Below are 18,321 nucleotides of genomic sequence, written 5' to 3' on the forward strand. Positions count from 1 at the left end.
AAACAGCTGCCCCCGGACGCAAAAGGGAGGGCTCCGATTTCTTCTGTTGAGTAAAGTGCTCTCCCGTCTCTCTACTTCGGTCAAACCTGACCGCCAACTCTTTGCGATGTTAAAATAAACAAGTTGTTTTGTTGTTACCAGTCGACTCATGCTTTGCCGGGACCTTCGGATGCTTCCAGTTGTACCCCAGGCCGCCAGGCCAACGCTACCCTTGGGGCTTGCGACCCAGGTACAACCACGGGCGTCAGCGCCGAGTTCCCATCCGATCGTACCAGCGGTCGATCCCAAACAGTTTGTTTCACCGTTCAAGAAGTTGTCAAACCATTCTCAACCGCTACACACTGGTAGCCAGACCCCACTTCAGGGCCAATAAACAAAGTCCAGAACAGCGAAGTCACACCAGCGCAGTCTCCAGTAAGAACTACAGATTAAGAGAGTAGTAACAACCTTCTAGTCGAAGCTACCAGCTTCGAGTGCGGAAGTTTCTAAACGGGCTTCACGTTATAGGCCGGACGAGTACGTCGTGGTTTTTCTGCTGCGTGCGGCACCAACGAGAAGCACGGATACGCTTTTCCGAGACGACGGAAGCCGGCTTCAGGATTGAAGGGCTGCCTCCTCAAAAAAAGATTAACCGCGCACGCCGTGTGTACCCCGGCGGAGGACGCACGATGCTTCGGCCGTGCCTGCGTGGAGCGGTAGCTCGATGCATCACGACGCGGTAAAACACCGCTGGCTTGTCTGGCGCATACGTCTTCGCCGACCGCACCATGCGTGTCTACCTTATACCTTCTAAGCCTCTAAGGGAAGCCGCGGCGTCACTTGGAAGAAGGTATTAATGCCTTCGCGAGAGCCGAGAAAGCACGTGGGAGTTGGGGTAGGAGGGGGCAGCGGTGGCGGGTGGTCCGGAATTAGGAGCTCGCACCCCCCCCCCCCCCCAACTCTTCTATCCATCACTGTAATCCAGGAGGCTCCCTCTTATAATTAAAATGCTCAACCTCGACCGAGGAAGGGCTGCCGAGCGGTACCGCTGCTTGCTTGGCCGCGGTAAAGTGAGGCGAGAACACGCGTGGTCTGAGACATGTTTTGCAGCGCGAGAGCCATATTCAGAGGCGCCACCAAAGAAGTTCTTATAGAAACTGTCTCGGGAGCTGCGAAGCCAAGGAAGCCGACCCCCCTGGTTCGCGTATGCGCAACGCGGTAGTGTCGCGAGTGTCAGGCGCTCGGGCCACATCGTGCACGCGGGCCTCATCATTTAGCTCGCACACAGGCAAAGGCACATCGTGCAGCAGCCGTTCTGCCTGCGAGGAACGACCTCGCGAGCTCCACCGCGGCTGTGGAATATTGTGTCGCAAGCTGCGACGAGGTCAGCCAAGCCACGCCCATGGCACAGCCACTTGAGCTGTGGCAAAGTCAGCTGATGCCGCTCCTGTTGAAACTTGTGTTGTAGCTTCTATGTAGGTGAACAAATTGTGATGGCAAAGTGTTTTTTGGCCAGTTCCCTACACTTTTCCGTATCGGGCATGTTTATATTTTTAACTTTTGTATCTCCTCTTTCGTGGGCTGATCACGAAGATAGTGAAGTCTAAATAGGCGACAAAGTTGGTGATGATGATGCCTTTTCTTATTATTATTATTATCGTGATGACAATGACGATTATAAGTCATGACAAAAAGTTGAAAGGCGATTCAACCTCTAGTGGACGTCAGTCAGACGTTGTCGCTCCAGCACTGGTCTCACAGTAACTTATACGGTTCATACCAATCTCGCCTCGCACTCTTCAAGGAAGACATCGTCTTTTGTTGACTTGAATGAGAGGTTGACTCGCCTTACAACTTTTTTAATTAAACAGCATGACCAGAGGCCTTAGTGGGGACAAGGCAAGAACGGGAAGGACACATCGAGACTAATTATGTTGGCCCCGCTGGCCAGCTTCAAGAACGAAGTCCCACATCACAGAACACCACATGCGTCGTCTGCGTGGTGCGGCCAGCCGTGAAAGACGGGCACTGTCTTGAGCTCTTGCTGCTCCCGTACTGTAGTCAGGCACGAACACACCCAGTGCAAGAGTGTAAGATCCGGGTAGCAGTGAGCGGAGCTGTGTGTACCTGGCTCGTTTGCTGCCGAATAACATTGGAGAGACTTTCATCGGCGGCTGTGCAGTCCTGGCCCCCCAAAAGTAGCATATATTCAAAGTAGCATATATTCAGCTTTGTCAAACTGCGCGAGAGCGTCTCGTCGTCGGCGCGCACACCGTCTTGATCGCCTACGTCATTACCATAACAGAAATCTATATCACCTGAAGGTGTCGTCGTTCACATTTTTGTTGAGGCTGTAATTAAGCCCGTCCGTAATTTCAGCTGCGTGTTCTGCGCTTGACGACCGTCTCTACATACCACGAGGATATTTTCCTCTGCGTTTCTGTTCCCTACTGTGTGCTCGGGCATTGTGTCTACATAGTCTGCCTTAACAAATCCGTGCAGAACAGTTGCTCGCCAGAGCCACGTACCCGGATCTCTGCTCTCAAGAATTAGAACCATTAAAAGAGGCTCTTACGGCCTCAATCTGTAATACGTGCTCCACTAATCCATCCGCCGATCTTCTACCCACGATGGCCTCGTGCGCTAGAGGACTGATAGCCGAGTTTGGTTGAGTCCTTCGTTCTCGTTCCAGATTGGTTGCCGCGATCTCTAGCTCAGACTCCACTGCCACGAATTTTGCGAGATACGGCACAGACTTAAATGCTCGCGTTTGCTCGCAGCACAACAAAACATTCCAGTCGCGTTTCCTCCACGTGCCTCGTGTGACGAGAACGGGGGACTCCGTTTCAGTGGCACCTCCTCGCATTTCCGCAGTTACCGAGACTGACTGATCGGGAGGGGGGGGGGGGGGAGACGTCGACAACGCGGCGGCTGTGGCCCTGAAGATCGAGTGACGCACGCCACGAGCCGTGGTCGCGCACCGCCTTGAGGCAAGCCCGCTGCGGGTGTACTATACGTACCACGCCTGCCCGTTTACAGCCAGAGCTACGTGCACGCCATTCCAGCACGTGAGATGCTGAAACGACGCGGGGTTTGGGCCCGCCGAGCCGCCGCAGCGGCAGCAGCCCTTTAGCTCTAATAACGCCTGGCTCCATAACTCAGGGTTCTCTCGCTGCGGGATGGAGCCATCAAGACAATCCTCGCCCCTGGCACGGCTGCCGCGTTTACGGCGGAATGCCGCCAACCCTGCCTTTCCCTTCTCCTCCGGCGTGTGTGGATTCCAGGATCCTGCCGCCTGCTACTGATTCGGCAGAGGAGGGAGAGCTGGGGGCGCTTTCCTGCAGCAAAGGGTTTATGCTTGGGCTGTCTCCGGAAGGCGCACTGTTGCGGTCTTTATGCTTCCTCTCTCGTTGCCAGCGGTCGTTCGGCACTCGTCTTGCCTTGGATCTCCTCTGCCTTGGTATAATTGTCGTTACGAGGCGCCCAGGAAAGGCGTCAGCTCCCGGCAAATGGGCACCTTATTTACAAGAAAGCTCGAGAGTTGTCACGTAAATTTCTAGTGAGAGCACGCGTGCGCGTCACCCTAATAGAGAGCTTTAGATTAGGGGACGCAATGGGCTTTAGTTCTACTTGCGTAGGCGAGCCGCTTCCCTCGCACCAAAACCATAGCAGGCTTTCGGCCCTTGGGTACGCGAGCCGCTTGCGTCCCCTAATAGACAACTCTTGATGACCTCTGGACTGTTGTAAGCACGCGCGAATGCCGGAACTATTCTGCCATTCCTCCTGTTTAACAAAGTTCTTAAGGACGGTGCCCCTTCGCACGAACAGTTGTATGTCGCGGAAGCTTTTTGATTATTAAGCTGTTAGCATACACATAACTTGTGGCTCTTATAGAAACCCTGTGCTCTCTTCCAGACAATAAACTGTGTCATTGACCCTGCTGGTCATTGATATTGAGATGTGTAATAGGCTCCATTGGCAGGTTGTTTAAAGATATACGATATCAATTGTCATAAGGGAGGGACATTTGAGACGAAAAAGATGAGCTTAATTATAGAGTTAATATCAAGATCCACAAGGCTCCGTGCAGGGCTGAACAACCGAGGAGACGGCGCACGCTGACGCTAGCCGCGTCTTCCCTCGAGTATAGTTTTGAAGCTCCTACGTGTGTGTGCGAAGGCGCCCCTACCGCCGCGATGAGCCCCTCCGCCCAGCTCTCAGCCGAGGCGTCACTTTTCTCACGTACGTATTCCGGCCATGTGCTCGCCCACTCGTGCAGCTTTTACGACCTCGGGGCACTTTTCTTCGCGCGCTGATTTTGACGCCGCAACTGTGTGCGCGCCCTTTCGCCTAGACGTTTCTTTATCTTTGTTTTCTCTTCAGCAAATCTCTCCTGCCTCCTCAGTCGGGCACACCGCAACTCACCATCACGTTGCCGTGCGGTATAGTAGTAAGCAGAGCGCGCGGGGCGTACGCGGCCACCCCCGCAGCTTCGTCATATTCGGCGAGTATGCCGCTCCACCCGACGAGAGCGCTTGCTTCTCTTCCTCTGACGCTGGCTTCACAGGCGGCTTCTTCGTTTTCTTCCTCTCCTCTTCCTCGCTCTCGAACGATCGGAGTGGCAGCGGAGAACGCGTGGCGGCGACGGAAACGGGCCCGCCGAGTTCGCGATGTGTGGTCCCTTTGAGGCGGTTTGCACGAAAACTTCCGCGCGCCGTTGCATACGCCGGAGAGCACGCGTATTTCTCTTTACCTTTTCCCACTCGCACTTGCTTCCTTCGACTCCGTTATCTATGTCATAGTTTTTTTTTCTTGCTTTTTTTTTGCAAGAAGACGTGAACCGTCATCACGTCAGAAAGCTGTGCAAGTAATACAGCACTTTCTTCGGTCCACCGCCCTGTGTGAATGATTCTAGCAGTTTTCGTTTCTTTGTTTGTCCTTTTTTTTCTCCCTCGCTTTCTGGTTCTCTCTATCGCTCCCATATTGCTAACCCTCTTGCCTCAACCATGCTCAAAGTGGCAAATCCGAAATTTGCATCTGGTTAACGTCGCTGCCTTTCCCATCTCAGTCTTGTTGCTCCTTGCCGTCATACTCCTTAACGAGGCCGCATCCAAAAAAAAAAAAAGAAAACATTTTCGGGCGAAATAGTGTGCCCATTGCGCATCCAGCGCAGACACCGTACGCTATTCGTCATGTTCTGTACGCATAGTACACCTGTCCCCCATAAGTACGCAGATACCCTTCCCAGCCGCCATCCCTCCCCACGCACATACAGTCTTCTTTGTTTTCTTTTTTAGTGCACAATGATAGGTTGCTGTTACCTTTTGATTCAAGAATCACAATTTTTCTAGTTCCGTCTTAGTACTTCTGGTGAATGTCAGTGATAACTCGTATTTACACAAAACACCCATTTAGCGAAGTTCGTGGGACAGTTGCATAAATACTTTTTTTTTGTATTACGTGTGCAAGCGTTGTCCGAGGAGGTGAAACGGAAAGTTATGCGCGAGGACCGGCCGGCAAACTTTACGCGACTGTGAACAAGATTGCGCGGCCCACTTCGCGAAGATAACGTCACTGTACATGGCGTGCCCATGTAGTCGATGCTGAATAGCACGATTAATCGCTACCTTGCGCACATCGGAGACCGCGCACTGACAATCACTTGGGCTAGCACTTTACATTGTATCGCGTTCAGATCTGGGCCTGTACAAGCGGCGCACAGCACGTGACCCGGCCAGTGACATAGGCGTGACCTGCACAGCCCCCTTTTAAGGCTTTCGGAGAGCATGGCGTGACAGGAAGACAAATCGTTTTCAGTCTTAGACAGGACTTCGCGCCCAGAGACTTAATTTCTTATAGCCGAGAAAATTAGCGGGTTCACCTCGCACCGCTTGCTATATATTTTATTTGCGTGTTATCAGAACAAATATGCATACCACTTCTCGCTAATACCATGCACTGTCTTCGAAGCTAGAACAGCCAGTTATCCAACAGCGTGGTCGAGTTCGCAAAGGTGTTCTTGCATGAGCAGGAACGGGGATTCAAGTAAAAATTGCATAAACCGGTTGCCGCGTGTCTAGCAGCTCTACAAACGCAGCTCATGGGCAATGACAACCACAGGCTTCGGAGAGCTGCACGGTTTTTAGGTGACAACGCATACTCCCCCCCCCCCCCCCCTCCTCAAATACGGTAAGTATACTCTCGCCGCTATGCGACTGATTATGAGCGCCGGTCACATTCCAGGGTGAGCGTGCGTGTTTTCGTGGGGCTTTTCGCGACGCGGCTTCAGTGCAGAGCCCCTCTTAGCCCCATTCCACGGCGACTCGTATCGGCATTATCCTCATTAATAATAAGCCGTAATTGCCTATCAGATGTAAGTGGATGTGCGGCGAGCCAAGCAGTCTTATTCTGCGCCAGACGGATAGCAAGGCGTGGCGGTGTGGTGCTGCCTGATGTTCTTTTTTTCTATTGCTTTGTTTGTTCTTTCTCTCCTATTTCCTTCTTTCCTTGTTTAGTGAACAGAAACCCGCTCTGAAAAGCCAGTTCTACTTCTACGAAAGGCTTCTGTTTTAGAGCATAGCGCAGTTAACCCACCTAACTCGTGAACTGAAACCCAAGAGAAAGAGGGAGGGAAGCTAAAGAAAGGAGAAAGGCGAGGAGGTCACCCATAACAGAAAGTTCGGTTTTCTACCCTAGACTAAGAAAAGGAGTGTGAGAGGTAGAGGGAATAAATCAGTTGTAAATTCTAGCATTTTACTGGCGAAAACCACGATATGATATTGAGGCATGCCATAGAAGGGGCACCCGGATTAATTGATTACCTGGGGTTCCTTAAGCTGCACCTAAATATGAGTGTACGAGCGCTTTTCTTTTTCTTTTTGTTGGATTTCGCCCCCATCGAAGTGCGGCCACTACAGCCGGGATCGACCAGGCAGACAAATAAAATGAAAGGAGAGAGAGCGAGATAGACAGACAGACAGACAGAGCGTGGGGCAGGTGCACGATCAAGGTTGGTCGCGATCACAGCACATTATCACAGCTCAAGATCATGTGCAGCGCAATGAGCAGCAATCCGTGCTTAATTCACGTGTGTAAGCTGTTATCCTTAAAGATTGCAGTATGCTACCGTAATGCTACCGAATTAAAAGCAAGTTGAACAACGAGGCCTAGCTATCTGCGTCATATAATAACACATGAGGAATGATTGAATATGTTTTACCATTGTTGAACACACGAAGACGTGAATTTAATAGTTCTGCGGAAACCCGCAAGGTTAGAAGTAAAATGCTTATCCATTGCAGTCTCACTGCAACATCCCGGGCCACCTAGATTTTACTTTGGGCAATTCCGTCCTTAGTACACATCTTGTAGACAGATGACGCCGGAATATACACGAATGCCTCTTACAATAATTAAAGGCAATATTGGCGTGTTAGCATAAGCACATTCAGACAGGGATCGGAGTAGAAGGACAGGCGCTCAAGATACGTTGAGCGCGGAATTACCCAGCTCCGTAGGAGTTCCACGAACTACCCAGAGTCCTATCTTGATCAGAGTCAAATCTAGAGACTTTGCTATAGCCACGGACAAAGAGAAGTAGCTGCTTCCAACAAAGACGTCGTCAAGACCATTCACGACATTTAATTTTGTTGATTGCTTGATCTGCATGACTGTTTTAACAAGTTAATGTGACAAGATTCCGGCATTAGGCAACAAGTACGTTGTCGGCCCCTCCATAACGCAGATATTTTGTTTCGAGTGAAGCCACAAAGTCAGGCGCAGGGAATTCTTATAGATATTTAGCACTCCATTACTACAGGAGGAGCAGTTGTGTGTTGAAAACAAAGAAGCGACATGAGCACATGCGCATGAGGACTCAAACGCCACTTGGTTCGCAGTGCCAGTTTTCCCGTTAAGCACGCGGGAACCCGAACGGAATAGCTGCGAGCTTTTGACGATTCCATACGCACAGCATAAGAGGTTCACTGCCTCCAAGTAGATGAACGCCAGGCTAGCATACTTCGAACGAGGCCTTTGAGATCAGGTGGCGCCAGCGGGCGCCGCCCATTCTCGGAGGCCATCTTGCTCGCACAGCGTTTCCAGCAAAAGTTACCAGAGGTAGCTCTGGCGATAGTGTCTCCGGGAGCTGCAAGAACGTACGAAGTTCCAAGATTAAATAAATTTATGCCATGCCCATGCCTGTGAGCTAAATGAGCAAAGTTCCCTATTGTCGGTAGAAATCTCCATGGTCGCGTACATGTAGTTGGCCTGAGCGGAGCGGCTTTGCGCTTTCTTGTTTTATGCCAATCAGTGCTCCGCGTGCAGTGACGAAACACCTTATGTGTGTGAGAATTGTTCACACCGCGCGTCATCGTTCCTTTCATTTAACATTTTTCTGTGGCCGCCGACATGTTTGTTACCAAAATATTTAATCTATGAATAATCCAAATAAGAAGTCAAACGGTTCCAAGAAATCTTAACATGCTCAAGGTCAGCGACAGGGCGGCAAAGCCGATTTCTGCGACGTTTCTCCTGGAACCGTCTTCCTCCAGGGTCGCCGACTCGACGCTAAACAGAGACGCAGCCGAAGGCGCCGCGGTCGAGGTTCCCGCCTCGCTGTTGATTCAGCGCGCTCATCCGTCAGCCACTCCGACGGGGGCCTCGGAATGATTGTAATCAGCCCCGGAGTCCTCCCCGGTCTCATTTTCATTTCTCTAATTACACTTACCGCCCGCGCGTGTTCCCCCCGCTGAGCCGCTCGTTCCCCGGAGTCGGTTATCCCGTTCTCACACACACAGCCCACTTAAGGTCACTTTTCATCGAGGATCTCTTCTAAGCAGCCCCTCTCCGTTTTTCCATTTGACCCACTGTATGGTCTCTCCCGGTGCCCTTTGCCACCCTGCTGAGCGTTCTTTTTGAAGACGTGACGCAAGGAAAGAACAACGTGCAACTGATGTGAGCTGTACAAGCTACGACTTGAGTGCTCCACGTACGGGCGTATGGACTATAGGTATTTTGTTCGCGACTAACTGCCACAGACAGAATCGAAGCAGCTGGCACCACTGAAAGGCATCGAGGTCTTTCACCCGCTGAAAAGGACTCAAAAACAAAGCAAGATGAACGTTGTCACTGTGAATGAAAGCCAATGGTTCGCGCGCAGAGGCGCTCTTTCGGTTTCCGAGAAAGTGATGTTGCGAGCTTTTGAAATAAATAAATAAATAGGGGCTTAAAATTTTGCGCACTGTGTGCCTCATGGTCTCACAATGGCTTGATTGCTGTTGGTGAGCTATTATAATGCTATAGACAGAGTTCATTCTACAGTAAGGACGGCTGCGCGAGTTAATGAAGGAGAGAGTGGTCTTTTGTTGTCATTAGTCGCCGTGCATTACACTATTTGTATATAAATTTTTCTGTTATATTTACCTGCATTAATTCACTGGCACTGTGCAGGGTTTGGAATTTTCTGTTAACAAAGCAAAACTCCGATATTGTAGGGAACTTTCGTAAAGAATACAAATGAAAGTATAGGAATATTCGAATATTCAATCGTTTTAGGATGTCAGTATAGGATGTTTGGTGTATTCTTGCTGCTTTCCTATTAGAAACGCAACAAATAAAACGCCTACCAAAAGGCTGCTCTTGAACGGATAAGTCGATTCGGCATCCAGGCGGAAGCCTTGCTAACTCAATTGAACTTTCTATGCTATCTTGGTCGGGTGTTCTGATTATTTGCGCTTCAAACATCACTCTACTTCCCGACTAGACGATGTGGAGTCCACTTATTGATATTAAAGCATAATCTGTTACAATCACGCAAATTACTCCATGTTAATTACGGTACTCTGTTGCAGCGACATATATATTGTTAGAAACGCTATGAGAACTTTCCTTTTTTCTTTTTCATTTTTGCCTGAGAAATCTTACATCTATAGCTCTCGCACCTTTTCACAGCTGCAGCAACAGTAGTCAGAGACAGAATTAAGGCAAAGACAGACAGTTGTGCCCGAGTCAGCATGCACGCGATGTTATTCCCACATTCTTCTAGACGTTTTCCAGCCTGGCCTTTGCGCTCAGACTCGCTCTTCTGATTCACGGTCGCAGTAGCTGACTATTCTAGAACGCTGCACGTTTCTAACGAGCCAACATGTGGGTTGCCGAGAACGAAAGGGGGGGGGGGAGGGGGGAGGAGTCGGCTGGTGCCCGGCACGCGCTTCCCTGCATGCGCACGTTGCGAGGCAACGCCGAGACCGGAAGTTGGCCATTACTGTCCCCCGTTTTCCGGCGTCATTTGGTCGCTGCTGTTCTCGAGGTTCCAAAAAGGCTCTAAAGAGCCCTCCGCCGTCGTCACCTATTTTACCATTCTTTTTTCCTCCTCGTAGCTTTACCGTTGTCCATACAGGCCGACAGGATAACTTAACGCAAACACCGATATAATCTTGGTTTTTCTTCACTTATCCCCTAGACGAAGGACAGTTATTAGTGCTGTGCAAGCGTTGTCCCGTCCGGAGAAGCATCTACTCTTGCTACTTCCGTTGTTTCTCCTCCGGCTACAGGGTTTCCCGCTTTAACCTCGGAAGTCATCAAGCTGTGCACGTCGTTCACCAAGAAACATTTGGCAGCGGCAACTGAGCGGAGTCCATTGAACTCGCCAGGAAGCGACAAAACAAAAGAACAGTCTGCTGGGAATCACTGCGTATAGCTTGAGGACGGCAGTACGAAAACTGAGTGAGTGAGTGAGTGAGTGAGTGAGTGAGTGAGTGAGTGAGTGAGTGAGTGAGTGAGTGAGTGAGTGAGTGAGTGAGTGAGTGAGTGAGTGAGTGAGTGAGTGAGTGAGCGAGCGAGCGAGCGTTGATTAATAAAATGGAACTGATCCTCCAGCATGGTTGGGATAATTAATTGGAAAAGATTGGCCGGATGTGCAAAAATGCAGCAAGGCAACTGAATGCGTCCATTTTTCCAGAGAGGAGAAAGGCGTAAACAGTCGTCACGTATGTGTAGATATGTGCCTACGTATAAAACATGTTCTTAAGAAAGATTAGACTAAGTACAGCGCGAAAGAGTGAGCCTGAAAGCCAGGAGAAATAGCTGCCCCCAACAAAGCGCTCAGAGAATCTTCCACGTTCCCGTTTCACGCAACACACGGTGCGGCTTCTCTATAGAAAAACCAAGCAAAAAGCATGAGACACATGTGCCAAGGTCCGCAAGAATGACATGAAACACAGGACAGGCTTTGTACTGAATGGACACAGTCACCATAGTAGGTTCCCCTCGGGGACCATAGTTCTAGAAAGGCAATGAACCCTTTTAGATTTTCACTTTTCCGGAAAACTTAGAAGCAACCGCTCACGTATTGAGATAACTCAGGCGGACGGCGTCTATATCTCACCGCACCGCTTCCGAACCAAAAATAACTGCCACATTAGGGGTCTTTCAACGATTCTGAATGGGGCAAAAGAAGTGTGTCACTCCGGATACTGGAACAGCCTCGTTACATACACGGTATTCGAAATGCGACGGTATACGTTTGGATCGTTCATTTCGACTTTACGCAGGTGACGTTGTCATTGTGGAGATTCGTGATGTATTAGGAGAAGTTAATCCGCTGAACACTTTCCAAAATTTTGGTTACTTAGAGTAGATATAGCATGGATGCATTCTTTCCGAAACGTCCGTTCGGGGAGACTGAGAAACAGAGGCACGGCATGGGCACAGTAGCCGAAATTCACAGGCTTTCGTTCAAATACCGTGTAGCATAAGGTATAACAGAGATGGAATTGAACACACGCGCAGAAATCCAGGGATTCTTCAACTCTAATTATTTTGAATAACCGTTGGTGCACCTTGTAGCGGATGCCTAGATGCTGCGATTGATCAGTGCGTTTACCTTGGGAAACAAAAGTGTCTTACGTGCGGCATCGATTGCAAAGCGTCCAGTAGAAGTCGGTGGCCGAAAATCGGCGAAGCGCTTTTCAATATCGCTCATGTCAGCCAACAACCACCCAAACGTCTGAGTTCTCCGAGTAGTAGCTTATCTCTCAAAGTCGAGGATCTGTAAATAGTAATGGTGGATGCGGGAACTGGTGCGCTGAGCGCGGTCAATTTACGGCGATGCTGGGTCGCATTCATGGTAGGCATGTCTTGGAGGCTCTTCTTATTCTCACATTAGCTTTATCAGGGTACGTGCGGACTTTAAAAAATCATATAGCTCGTGAAGACTTTCGAAATAAAAAAAAATTATATAAAATAAATTTAGAAGAGCAGAAGCAGTATTATGTAAGAATTGTGTTCCTTCGATTCAATATTTCTTATTTTGGTCCGTCGTAGCAAATCGCCGATAGTGCCGATAACGAAGGTGTGGCGCCATTCTATACTGAAGAAGACAAAGAAAATGTAGAATGGAAATAATATTTGCACAATATGGTTTGGTTTTTGCATTTCTCCCGCTTTGGTGGTCAGCCTGACTGCGAAACTATACGCATAAAGTGACCCTACACTTCTTGCAATCGCGAGCGTAGAATGTTTTTGGGAAATCGTCAGCTACTGAAAATTCTCTAAAAAAATACGCCTACGTAACGGTACACGATTCGTACTAGGCTGAATGCTGTTCATTTGCTCGCTTCGCCTCCGCCTTCTTTGGCTGGATTGCGGTAATGCGGAACATGTATACAAGGTAGCGCACTATGAAAGACTGCGGTGGCTAAAATTTTGGAAATTACCCGCTCTTTCTATGACCAACATGTTTATATTTCCCAGCTAAGAAAGAAAAGGAAAGAAAAGTAGAAGTATAATCCCATGTGCAGTTTCACTTCCGCCTTATGGTTTCGACAAGCGACTATTAGTTTACTCCCGCGGGCTCGACGAAGCTGCTAACTTCCTTCGAACCTTTCCGCAACTTGCTGCACCCACATTTGTCGAGTTGGGCGCTCGGTTAGCTGACGCCGCGGCTTTTACAGCCCCCGCGACGCTGTACCGTTTTGACTCGGGCAGACCGCACAGACGATGCTCGCCGCTCTGATGGCGCGTTCGTCAGAGCGGAACGCGATCATCGCGCACGCACAGCTGATGACGGTTCGCAGTAAGCGGCCTGGCCTTTGTACAGCGGGGAGCCGCCTAGCAGCATCTCGCAGCCGGCCTCATCGCCGCCCGGGCAAGAGTGGGCGGCGGCGGAGGCAGATGGGGAGGGCGTCCTACGTCTGTTGCCCGAAAACAAAGCGCTCCCGTTGTTGTCCACGCTCGGCACTTGCCCAGCCCCTTTCGCGAAAGCCCCGTATCGGTCGCGTAATTACCGTCGCCTGCTGGTCGCTCTCGCAAGGGGGCAATGGGGGGGGGGGCAACGGAGGGGGAGGGCGGCACGCCAACACGGTTTCGCTTCTCAGAAAATAGGGGGATCAGGCGCCACCGCTTCCGCTGTTTGCTTGCCTCCGCTGCGGTAGGAGCTGGTGAAACCGGGTGCGCAAACACAACTCGGCCGCGTTGTGCAGAGAACACCCGCCGCGTTTTACGAGCGCCACAATGATTCGACACTTGTATAAACTGCGCCCGCGGATTGACAGTTATGCACGTTTGAGCCCCGCGGCTACATCGGAGGCCATTTGTAGGTTCAGCGTTTCCTTTCTTTCTTTTTCTTTGAGTTGTTGCGCCCTCGACGGCGGGGCGTCCTTCTTATTCCCGATGCGTCAATCGCCAGAAAAGTCGCTTCGGCACCTGGCTACTATACTTATAACCCCTGCTACGTAAGCCAATGCAATAGCATTTGTTTAAACTGCGTCAAAGCGCCGCGGAGGAGCTTGGTGCGACGGCAGTTAGTCTCCACGCTTCCTTGCGTGTACCTATCACGCGGATATATGCTCTGTTCGTGTGATTAGTTATATTCAGTGTACCTCACTTTCATTATTTCGTGCAACCTGTGCGAAAAAGAGAACTAAGCCACATTATAGCGTCCACCAATTGCACGTGCGTGTGGTACACTTTATAGAACCCCTACACAGGACGGCTTACTTACTATGCTAGCTCTTCTTCTTTTCTCTTTTTCTCATGAGGTCGCTTTGAGCAAGAGTGAAAGGCAGCCGCGTAGACAGCAGTTCGCTTTAATTTCATCTGTCACACTTCTTAGTGTTCCAAGAAAGTGTGAAAGCGTTGACCCTTCCAACGTTTCCTCACCACCACTTTCGGCCGTAGAGTGGACTCCCGCACGTGTTGGTATTTAATGGCCATTGAAGTTGCGAGTGAGCCCGCTGCTGTGACTCAGAATGTGTATTCACTGAAACCGTCGCGCAGTTGAAAATGAATAGAATATTACTATAGCCAACAAACAAACCAGAAAGATTTCAATAAGGTTGAAACGTGGGCCTGTTGGTGGATCGCATAGTTCATATACCGCAGGACGAGTGGCGAGACGAAGAAGACAGCGCAGTGTGTGTGTGTGTGTGTGCGTGCGTGCGTGCGTGCGTGCGTGCGTGCACAGTGCCTTTATATTCTAAGCGCTGCGGCTCCCCGGAAACAAATAAAAATTATGCGAAGAAGGAGAATGCCGCCTATTTTAGCAATGACAACCTAATGACCTCGTTTTCGCGCATGAAGGCGCCAAGTAGGTCGTGAAAAGCGTGCGACACCTCCCTGATGGCGCCTTGCGCGTAAACCGAATTCGCCGAGGTGTAGCGAGGGGTGGTTAATTGACCTAGGCTGCATATATATATATATATATATATATATATATATATATATATATATATATATATATATATATATATATATATATAGCGCACGTCGGTGTCGTCAAACGCTACACCGCTCCCGATAAAGTCCGCGTAACGCTCCGGCCATTCGACACGTGTCCGAAGTTGTTACACGCCCGACACACATAGCGCGTTTCCTCCCCCGAGCGACCATAAAAAATCTTCCAGTGCGCAGCAATCACGTACGGACGGGTTCCGCAAATGCCGACTGCTCTCGAGATCTGTGATTACAGAACGTGACTGCAGCCATAGTTGGCGTGTCGTAACGAGTGCTTTCTTCTTTGTCAGGTTGGCTTCTCTTCCTTGTGGGTCATGTACAGGCATAGGCGCGTCATCAGCGCACTAAAATACCGTCTGTCCTCCCGAAGGACAAGAATGTCAGTCGTTTAAAGGGGTCAAAGAGATATTATTTGTGAATTTGTCATCGTTTGTGCCAATAAATAATTTTGCAGTAAGGAAGAGAAGAGAAGGTCCTGTCGCGCTTTGTGTATTTTTGATTCACTTATGCCATTAGGCAAGTGGCTAAGCACAGAATAGGACAAAAAAGTTTGTTGCATACTTTTCCGGTGGATTGCCGCCGTTCGCTGCAACGCAGGCGTGTCGCAACACGTAGCATTCCAGAAATGCAAAAAGAGTACACCTCTCTCAAGAAGGAAAAAGGAGAGGAAGGAGAACAGACAGACACACACACAGAGAGAGAGAGAGAGAGAGAGAGAGAGAGAGAGAGAGAGAAAGACAGAGAGAAGAGATGCGGCACGGGCTCGTGAAAGGACCGAGGACGCCGCTACTCAAAAGCGCGTCGTCTCCCACTACGCCTCCAAGGCATGCAGTTCGTTCGATTCGCTAGCGCCATCTCCGACTCGTCACTGGCTCAAGTACGAAAAAACCCCGAGGCATCCCTCCAATTGTGGCCTCGATTTGTTGGATGTAACGCTCGTTCGGAAAAAGCGCCTTCTTTCGGCGACATCCATTCAGAGTGTATACGTGCCAGAGCAGCGCACAGGGGGCTTCCTCAGTCCACTTCAGTGCAGCGCTCCCATTGACAAGGGTACGCGGGCGACTCCACCGCAAAGACGGGCGTCCCTAATTGGGAGCGTCCGGGTACCGTATTTTCCCCCGCTTAGCGTGCGAACGCGTCTCTCTTTTCGGCCCTAGGCTGATCGGTCTGCGTTCTGCGCATGGAGTACAATGGTGCAACTCGCTCGACGGCAGTCCATGGCTTGACAGCACGGGATCCTAATCTTTTCCTCTTTCGGTCTGCTGTCTTGTGCGCATCGCTCCAACAAAAAGGAGATTCTTCACGAACTCGCCCGAATGAAAGTCGTGAAAGCCGCGATTCGTACGAGAGCCGTGAAAGAAGTGGGATATTTTTTTTTTCGTGTGGTGATTTGCTCGCCTTTGCGGACTTCTTTGTTTGCCTGAGCGTCTTTCACCGAGGGAAACGCGCCAGTCCTGTGCCTGATTTAGAATTGGATCGCACTTTGCCATGGTTACCGCCGTCCCAGTTCAAATCTCTGCTGTCTCTACGTGTCATACGATGGCGCGATAGTTGACGGTTTCTTTGTGAGAAAGGGCTGCAGCCTGGGGGATGAGGGTATAGTTCAGGCTTCTTTCTCCGTGATTCATGCCGCCATCCTTTTTCATCCTCTACACCTTATCAGTGTGAACCTCAGCATCCCATATGAGCCGACGGGACATCGTAAAATGAATGGAACAGTTGCCTGTAAAGGAATAAGTATCTTTGTACCTTGCCGTGTAATATGAACAGTAAGTAGCCTATGATGCGTGACCAATTATTTTTTACTGCCGTTTGCAGCTACAGATATGCATGTTGTCTGAAAGCTACGCTAATGAATCTATGCATTACTCCGTGCGCAAAAGCGTTAAAGCCCCTTGTTCACGCTTTCATTAAGAGTGTAATGCTGCCGCTGCAGTGTTTCCAGTTTTAGAACATATACTGTGCCACTAAATGGGGACGTTCGACCACGAATCACGCCTGTTCTAAATCCAGTGGTCCACAACGCCGTTTGTTGCCTTACTCATTCGTAACATTACACCGCTACCATAGTTGTTATCGAAAGTGTCACCATGATCTGTTGTCCGTAAATTTAATAAAGCCGGATTGCTCCTATATGATAGCCGTAGGCTTTTTGTAGATGAACGATCATTATGAAGTTGCAGTTAGGTCGTCATCCTTGCTGTCTTCGTCTGGTATTTGAAGGACTTAGAGAAGTTACCCTGCGAAAGCTGTCAAAGGCCTGTAAATGCGGGTGGTTCCCATCTATAGTAGATAAACGAAACCTTTGCAGTTCATTGAAAGGCTACAACCATACGGAGCAAATACAAGACGAAACATTGGGCAGATGATCGAGCCTCCCAATTTTGCGGACATGAGGAAAAAAACGCGTGATGTCAAGAGCTTTCTGGCTCCGCTATGGCGTTGTCACTTTCTTTGGCGTTATTCGTACTTATCTCCTTCCTCTATCTCCGTTTTTCACTTTACCCTTGCTCCTAGTCAACCAGAGCAACGCCCGAGTTATCCTCGCCTCTTCTTTATGTAACTTTTGTTTTCATTATAACACCTAAGCTGCCTCTCGCTTCCTCTGCTGCGCCGCTATATTAAAACGCGAAGTCTCGTAGAAATCCCATAACGCTGCTGCCGACGCCTCAGCTTCCGAGGCTGCGGGAGCACGTGTTTTCCCAGTGGTCAAGTATGTGTACAGTTCCTTCGCCACTCTATACCTTCGCCCGCTAAAAGAGAGATGGAGTAATAAAGAGACAGAAAAAAAAAGACACGGCACAGCTTATATGGCTCGCATGCACAAATCAAAATGCCGTTATCTCGAAATAGGCGGAATAAATGAACCTTCCCATGTCGTGTTTTGGAAGCAAACAGCTCGATGAAAATCCATAGCTGTTTTTGATATTGCTGGCGAAGGCACATGAGGAACCATCGAAAAGTCGAGTGCGCACCCCCGGCCGCCATCCGGATATTGCGCACCGGGGCTGCACTGCGTCCCCGCCGTCTTCCATTGGTCGTTCGAGGTTCTGCTCGGTGCCCAAACCTGAAGCACCAAAGAGGCAGTTCCTGTCTTCCTGGGACAGCGCCCCCCCCCCACTTCCCCCCTCCCGCTTCAATAAAAATAGACCCTTCCCCGTACGCCCGCCGAATGTGCAGTGGCGGCACCGATTGCAGGCTGCTCGGGGAAAGAGGCTCGTGAAGCAAATTCAATAAGAGAGCGCGAGTTTTCGCATAAGCGTTGAAGCGCGCCTGAATGTTCTGCATATATGGCAAGGCGAACGTTCTCCAGAGTCGCAAAGACATTCTGAGTTATTAGTTTTACCGCTTAAGCTCCTTGCAGTATTTTTGCGCTACTCCATCTCGACGTCAACGGTGTCTTTTATTCCGTATTTTTGTCAACCAATAGGGGTCGATTAAAGTGCACGAAGTGTTAGAAGCATTCCAGTAGTAAATTTACGCGAATAAAGCTCTTGAACTGCGGCACTGCCGTCAAGAAGGCATGAAAAAACTATGGCAATATCATATCTCATTTATCGGCTGAATCCGTGCGATGCAGATCTTATGTTCATCCGGCTGCGGAGAATC

The 18,321-nt window shown here is 49.8% G+C and overlaps 1 protein-coding gene across 4 annotated transcripts in view; it reads left to right on the top strand.

The window, feature by feature from the left end:
• The window catches only part of LOC142583193 (roundabout homolog 1-like), a 194,747-nt gene that overhangs the window by 83,177 nt on the left and 93,249 nt on the right, over positions 1-18,321 (top strand). The window lies entirely within an intron of this gene.

This window comes from Dermacentor variabilis, chromosome 5 (genome assembly GCF_050947875.1).
Source record: "Dermacentor variabilis isolate Ectoservices chromosome 5, ASM5094787v1, whole genome shotgun sequence".
In the NCBI taxonomy this organism is placed as follows: Eukaryota; Metazoa; Arthropoda; class Arachnida; order Ixodida; family Ixodidae; genus Dermacentor; species Dermacentor variabilis.